We start from the raw sequence: 8,358 nt of genomic DNA on the forward strand, positions 1-8,358 counted from the left end.
CGTTTGTTTTCAAACTTGCTGTTAAGCTAATGGTAGGATAGGAGCACAGCAATTTTCCTCCATATGTGATAGATGAAAATGGATTATAAAGAGTGTCTGGAAGAAGTTCTATGTAGATAAAAGTCGTGCGTGTCTAGCTCAAAATGGCTGTGGCTTTAGATGCCCTATTTGTAGTACTCCAGTGGTCCTTCCATAAAAATGAAATGTTTATAGCTCCATTTCAGTAGTTTTTACTGCTGATACTTACTGTTTGTGTATATATATATATATATATATATATATATATATATATATATATTATACACACACACACACACACACACACATATATATATATATATATATATATATATATATATATATATATATATGTGTGTGTGTATATATGTTTACCTTTCTAGCAAAAAGTCTGGTTCAATTCTCGGGTGAGTGGAATTCTTTTGATTAGTTCCCTAGAAATTCTAGTGTGCCATGCATGCGACATTAGCTACCTAATAGTTAGACGACAATGATGTCGGTCGCAAATTGACTGAAGAAGGATATGAAAAAAAAAAAAAAAGTCTTTAAAATGATCAAGCTTTTTTAACAGTGAACGTCACATAGATACATATATATGTGTTGCTTGTATTTTGATGTATGTTTAATCTAACAAGTCAGTCAATATTCACTTGTTTTATTCACTCGTATTTAGGGAATATTAATATTAAAATAGTCCATGAAACCGGACACTTCAATCATGTATAAACCTCATTACCCATGATTCTTTATCTCAATGACGTCAGAGTCTTGCTTTGATAGAAGTCAAGGCTTTTTGGAACTGCATTTCATCTACTCTAGAGGATGTCTATTGGTTTTACTTCTCTCTAGTCCGTTTGAGGAAATAAATGCAGCCGAATGTTTTTTGGTCTCTGCATTTAAACCTTGAACATTATACATTCATCATACCAAATTTCAGTTTTTTTTTTTTATAACTCGAGTTTCAGCACGATCTACTTATATATTCTAAAGAGATGGGCTACTTGCATGATGCTGTTTAGGAGGAAAAGATGTAAAACTAAGCTCACACTTTTTTTTAGACAACTGATGAAGTTGATTTAATGTATAATGTCCAAATCATTAGATTATTGTTAAAAGTATAATAAAAGCCCAAAACATATAGTTTTCCGATTTTGTTTTAATTTTGAAAAGCTTTCGTGGAAATGTCATAGAAATGTATTGAAATAATTACATAAATATGTTTTTAACTAAAGTTTCTTTGTCCGCAAAATGGGGTAAGAGTCAGATACTGACAATTAGATTCATTATTCATTTATCACTTAAACATTGAGTATTATCTGATCGGGGTTTCGACTTTCGATATTTTAATGATCGTGCTTAATTCTTCAAGTAGTTTATGTTTATGGAAAATAACGTAACCGGGTAGTTATTTATCAGAGATATTTATACAATATAATTTTACACATTTTTAAATACTGTACATATATTCACATGCTAAACGCAGAAGACAAATTTGATTTTCCACAACGGCGTTATTATTATTATTATTATTATTATTATTATTATTATTATTATTATTATTATTATTATTATTATTAAGACTTTATGTGCCTAAGAAAACATTTGGCCAACAAAGGTTCTTTTAAAATTGCGAAGAGATACGTAAATAGTGGTAAATAGATTCCCAAAGATAGCTTATTAATAAGCACTGGTTGAAAATAGCAATAAAAAATAAGGCTATTGCACAAGGTACTTTCAAGTAGCGGCATCAAGGCCTATAACTATTTCCAGCTTGAAACGACATATTCACAGTAAAGTGGTTCTGACAGTGGGATACTTTGCCACCTCAACAGATTATTGGAGCTGTGGCTTTGCAAAGGAAATATCGCTCACTTAATCCATACGCAAAGACACCAAAGTTAATGCAAATTCTATACAAGAATATTCTTGAAGAACACGGTGAAAAGTGCATTACATCCTAAAGATAATATAGATATAGATAATAGCGTTAGGAAAAGGAAGACGAACACTTTTTGTAGATTTTTTATGGAAGGCTGAGAACATCCAAACAGGGGAACAATATTTATGCAACTGTAAAACACAACATAAGAGGCTACTTTAGTTCTAATACCGTTCTTTAGTTAAAGATGAAGTGTTAAGAACAGTTACAAATTACTTGTTGTATTGTAGCATTATATGATTTCTAATTAGTATTGTGTGTGAGCGAGTGGTGTGTGCGCATATTTTAAATGCAGGGAATCTGTTGAACAGGAATTCAATACCCACTCAAGCTCGATAGTTTCTAGTAGTCTATAACCTCACCATCATTGTAAGCTATGGATTAGGTGTTTGAAGGAACCTACAGGTCTACCTATCGAGTCATCAGCAGCCATTGACTGGCCCTTCCTGGTCCTAGGTTGGTGGGGGCATGGTCCTGTCTGTAGTGCATTGTCTGTCCCTTGCCGCTGCCATTCATTGGCGACCTGTAAACCTAGATAAGAGGTCAGCTCTTTTGGGTGAATAGCATTTCTGTTATAGGTATTTGCACAACTTGGTTTCCACTGCCACTTGATATGCCTTTGCAAAAATCGTATTTTTTTGGAGACAAGTCACTGAGTTATTGAACTGTTCATTATGACTCTGTATTTGTACACAGATATAATCAACCCAAGGCAACATTAGTCAGTACTTAGACTGATATTGAGATATTCTGAATTAGTGTTTTTGTGTTATATTCAGCGTTGTAAACATAAGGGAACTTAGATATGGAGGCATGGACTTAACACTTCCTTGCTGGGCTATTTTCCGTGTTGGAGCATTAGGGTTTATAGCATCCGGCTGTTCCAACTGGAGTTGTAGCTTAGCTAGTTTATAATAATGATGATAATAGCATATAGATTTTTCTTTTCTGTGTGTGGATTGAAAGTTTTAAGAAGCTGGCGAACCTGACTAGATCTTCGATAGTGAAAAGAGAAAATGATAACCAGCGTGCAATTGTAGTTTAAAGGTCTTAAAGCCACTCAGGAATGGCAGAGGCAAGGGACAGTGACCTTGTCCTAGCCCGTCTCCCCGCAAGCTAGAACCAGGGAGGGCTAGACAATGGCTGCTGATGACTCAGCAGGTAGTCTTATAGGCTCCCCGAAAAATGAAAATGTTAGTATGGTAATACTTGTATGATACTGACAACATGCTAGGCTCATATGCAGGGCATTAGAAAATAAATAAAATTTGACAGGTTTCATTTATTTCGACCAGTTAGTGAAAGTTCTTAGAAACCCGACTTGTAAACCTGATTGAAAGTGAAAGATACAGTTCATAAGGAAGATTACTTCTCAGAGGTTTTGAATTCTCTTTATAGTTATCAGGACTTGTATTAGAGATGCATTGCAATACTGTTAGTGATTGATCCGGCCTTGTCCAGTAACCTTAGTAATGAAGAGAAGGACTTCATATATTTCCATATTGTTGTCAACGTCTTCATCAGATGACACGTATACCATGAGGGGCAGTGGGGTCAACAGGATCTTTGTCAGATTTAGAATACATTCCTTAATCATTTTTTAGCTCCTTACGGAAATGTGTATCCATTTCTCCTACATTATTGCTGCAACGTTTCTAGTTACGTTAGATATCTTAGAAATAAGAATAGTCAACTTGACGATAAAGTGGATATATCATAAGTCTGCTTACTTGAAGCTTCTTAAAAAGATTAATGATCTAATGCTTCTAAGGTACAGTATAGTAGGAAGTGAAAAATTGTGAGTTGAGTATTCGGTTTCGTAATTGATGTCTTCATGCGATGTTAGTATGTTTAAAAATGTTGGCCGCGGTATCACATTAGATGAAACTAAATGGTCCATAGTATATTAACTTCAACTAGCAATAATCGCACCTCGGTTAGCCCTCATTGGTTACGATACTGCCACTGCGCAAAGCTATCAACTTCCTTGCTTGGATGTTAGTTAATCCAGATGACTGAGCACCAATCTTTCTCTTTTCCATCATAAAGTTTCGCTTATATTGTAACATTTTTCCTCATATATTGCTTATGTAAAAGAAGTAATTAATATATTCATAAAATATCTTCCTAAATTCTTTTGGATTTGTAATTCAAGCTCTGCTTGGTGCATATACTTATTAATTTTATATTGTTGTAAGTCGTATATAATATATTATCATCCCAATGTATATATTATATTATCATACACGCACTCAAACTCCTGATGTCTCGCTGTCCTATATGTCTCAAATCGGCTCAATTTGAATTGACTTGCCTCTTCCAGTTTGAACACTTCTAAAATATACACGAAGTTAATATAAATGGGATTGGTTATTCAAAATGAAGCATTAATTCTTTTGGTTTCACTGGACTTTAATTGCCTGGACTCTGTATGTATAAATACAGTCTTTAAGGCTTTGACAAAAGATCATAGTCCTCTTTTACCTTTATATTGTACTCATGATGGTGCCTTTTTATTTCAACCGAGTGGGGGGCGGAGGGAAAAGTCTCCATGGAGCTGCACTTGGACATAGAGGATTTGTTGACGTGGTTGTTTATTTTGGCCAAGGTTGATCTGGTGGTGACTTCAATGCAAGTTAGTTTCATAATGAAACTTTCATTCCGTCCATGAGCTGCCTAGGCTTTGCAACGCTATACAGAGTGCTCACAGAAATGCTAAATGATGCAGATCCTATTTTATATAAGTTTCGATACATATAATAGTATTATATAAAGTATATTAGAGACCATATCACTATATAAAGATGTAAACCATTTATATTATAACAACTTATTGGTAACAGTAATGATAGCCATAAGGAATGTCTAATATGGGATAAACATGCAAAAAAAGTTACAGCTTATTTTGGGAGAGGGATGTTTTCGTTTAGATAACATACAGTATGCATACCTTTAGAGAAGACTATAAATCATCTTGATCATGCGGTAGAGCGTTGCATTAGAATTAGCTGGGAACAGACCTCGACCCAAAGGAGCTACATAGTAACATGACTGGCTCGTTTTAGAAGATCCGGTTCTACTTTCTAGTTTGAACGGTATGGTATTTGGAATCGTCCAAAGTTGTCTTGGTGGTGCGACATTCACAGACGGATTGCGCATATCCTATTCCTTGGTTACCTTTGGGAATGCTTAAGGGATTGATATATTTCAAATGACGTTGATTCAAATTAGGATCATGAGAGGCATATACCCCTTTCTCTGTCTCTTTATATATAAACTACTATATACGGCTCGTCAATAATCACGGCTAAATATTTAAATAGATAAGTACACACATGCACACACATATTCAACCCACCCCTCCCTCTTTCCTCTAAAGACACTCATTCTCAATAGGGTATGACTACTCCCTCTATTCCATACTCGGAAAACAGTAATCTCCCAAACATTAGTTAGGAAAGGGAAGGGAGTGGGAAGGGTGTCAATCTGTGTGTGTGTGCATATCTATTTAGCCATCATTTTTGAAGGGTCGCGTGCGCTACTTTATATATATATATATATATATATATATATATATATATATATATATATATATATATATATATATATATATCTTTTCCTTATTACATTTTCGTTGTTTTCTGATAGCTTTCCTTGATCCTGTTTAGAGACTTTTCCACCTATCTCTTGCACTGATTCCATTACAAATTATGTTAAATTGCTACTAATTCCTTCTTTATTTACGTCTATTTCATCATGTAGCTGTGAGTACCTATTTTGTATTACTAAACTAAGCTGGATATTATTTTTCTCTTATTACAGAAGGATTTATCTTCTCTCTTGAAATTAGTTTTTCCTTTTTCTCTCCTTAGATCTAGACAACTTTTACTTCTCACCCTTCTATGGTTGCTTGACTTCAACTTGTTTAACATTGTTATATCTTTAACTAAATATACTTTTTCACAGAGAATGAAATCTTTCTCATCTTCAGAAAAAAATGTGTTCATAATTTTAAGACTGTTTCATTCAGCCAATTCCACAAGCATGTCTCCTTTGTCATTTCTTGTGCTTATTCCAAAGTTGCCTACAGCTGATTCTCCTCTCTTCTCTTGATCTACTTTATCATAGAAATCACCCAAAACAAATATAAATTGCGTCTTAGGTTTTTCCAAGATGTCTCCAGATTTTCATTGAAAGTTTCTATTTCTTCCTCTGAATGATATTCAGTGTATGCTTTTTATTTAATTTGATTATCAGTCCTGCAATTCTACCACTGATACTATAAAATTCTTTTGTTACTTGCATGATTTCTGTTAGTAAGAAAACCTTCAGTCCATTTCCTTTGTTTCTTTCAATATCCTCCGAGGCAAAATATATGACCCTCTTTTAACTCTATTCAAGTTTCCCCAGGTATTCTAATTTCATTCAATCCAATTATATTCCAATTTATTTATTTTAGCTCTTCTAGTACACAGCAAGATATTCCATAGGCAGGATCGTGATATGTACGTTGGGAGGTTTAATTGCCAAAGGTAGCATCTTCTAGTCCTTATATATATATATATATATATATATATATATATATATATATATATATATATATATATATATATATATATATATACACATATATATATATATATATATATATATATAAGTTTTATATATATATATATATATATGTATATATATAATATACACAGTTTAGATATGTATACACTATATATATGTATATATAATATACACTATATATATGTATATATATACATACATACCTATTGTATTTACATATATACACGCACATATGTATATGTAAATAATAAATGAATATATATGTGTATAATTATATATATATATATATATATATATATATAAACTGTATATATATATATATATATATATATATATATATTATATATATGTATGTATATATATGCTTACATTCATATAGTTTTGCTTGTAGAAAGGCATTTTAAAAACCTTGATTTTTATATATTTATGATTTTATTTTTACTATATCCATAAATACAAAATAATATCCTATAGATTAGTTAAGCAGAAGGTAGTTCCAATAAATAAGTAAGCTACTTTATTTTCAAATCTATGAAGGACATGTTTCAGAATTTGACTATGCTTTCTGGAACTGCCTAATTTAACTTTGTTCGATCCCTGTCGATAATGTCGGGGAAGGGATTATGATCTTTCCCTCCTGTACCTGCATGCTAACTATGCCATTGCTATTCTTCCTACACGGTTAAAAGAAATGCTGTCAAACTTTTCACAAAAGTAGACCATCTTCATACATGTGCATGAAGCGAGTTCCTGGACCGTGGTCAGTTCAAAATATTGCCTTTTGTAATAAAAGAGGTAAGATTTCATATTTGGCAAGAATGTTCCACGAGTGCAACCATTGCACTCGACACAAGGGTTCAGGGATTTTGATATCTGATATCTTGACTATGCTCTGCAAACATGAATTGCTGCCAGCAGTGAGTTTGTGCTGCTCCGTCTTATCTGGTCGGAAGATGTGGCCGTAGATATCTAACTTAAAGAAGCATATTGGTACCTTTTACATTAAGTAAACCTGAGGGTTCCTAGAAGATGGTTTAGGTGTGGCATAGAATCAAAGAATGCTTGTTAATTGCGTGAAATTGTCTTCTTAGTTTCGATTTTTAACAGAGAAGATTCTAACAAACATACTTTTCCTTCCTCGATAAACGCATAACTGGAAGGTAAAAATCAAGAACCAAATGAGGATTAAAAAGATATCAGCAGATACGTTTCATCTCTCTCTCTCTCTCTCTCTCTCTCTCTCTCTCTCTCTCTCTCTCTCTCTCTCTCTCTCTCTCTCTCTCTCTCTGTGCTGAGGAGAACGAAAATCTTAAGGTTAGTATCCCAATGGGAAAGGGCGATATGGGATAATGTGTGTATGTAGAAATAAAAGAAAGAATTTGAGCATGCATGATCATATATATTTACATGTAGGAATGCTGTTTGAATTTCAATAACACTTCTTGAAATTGATTAACGTTCTATTAAAACCTTGACAATTTTTGCTTTTGATGTCGTTAGTTTTGTAGCTGGTTCTACGTCACCTTCTTCATACGTTTTGAAGAATCTTTTAACCCCCTGCGGATTTTCCTAATGACGCTAAAGATCCGACCCACAATATGGTGTTTGCGGCTAGTTTCAATACGTTAGTCAGTTTACTACATTGAAGTGAATTAGGTTTTTCCATTTTTGTTCCATTTGTATCGAAGGTGGAGTTATGGTTCACGTTTTAAAATCGTTTGAAGATGTTAGTGGGACACTATTCTATCTTATTTCTCTTCCTCTTGTTTTGTTAAAGTTTTGATAGTTTATATAGGAAATATTAATTTCATTGTTGTTACTGTTTTTAA

The 8,358-nt window shown here is 33.2% G+C and overlaps 1 non-coding gene across 1 annotated transcript; it reads right to left on the minus strand.

Annotated features, from left to right (window-relative positions):
* Positions 1-3,795: 3,795 nt before the first annotated feature.
* LOC137638903 (U4 spliceosomal RNA) lies at positions 3,796-3,934 on the minus strand. The gene has a single exon (XR_011044202.1). It is a non-coding gene; the product is annotated as a U4 spliceosomal RNA (small nuclear RNA).
* Between the last annotated feature and the right edge of the window lie 4,424 nt (positions 3,935-8,358).

The sequence above is a fragment of the Palaemon carinicauda genome, chromosome 3 (assembly GCF_036898095.1).
Source record: "Palaemon carinicauda isolate YSFRI2023 chromosome 3, ASM3689809v2, whole genome shotgun sequence".
NCBI lineage: Eukaryota > Metazoa > Arthropoda > Malacostraca > Decapoda > Palaemonidae > Palaemon > Palaemon carinicauda.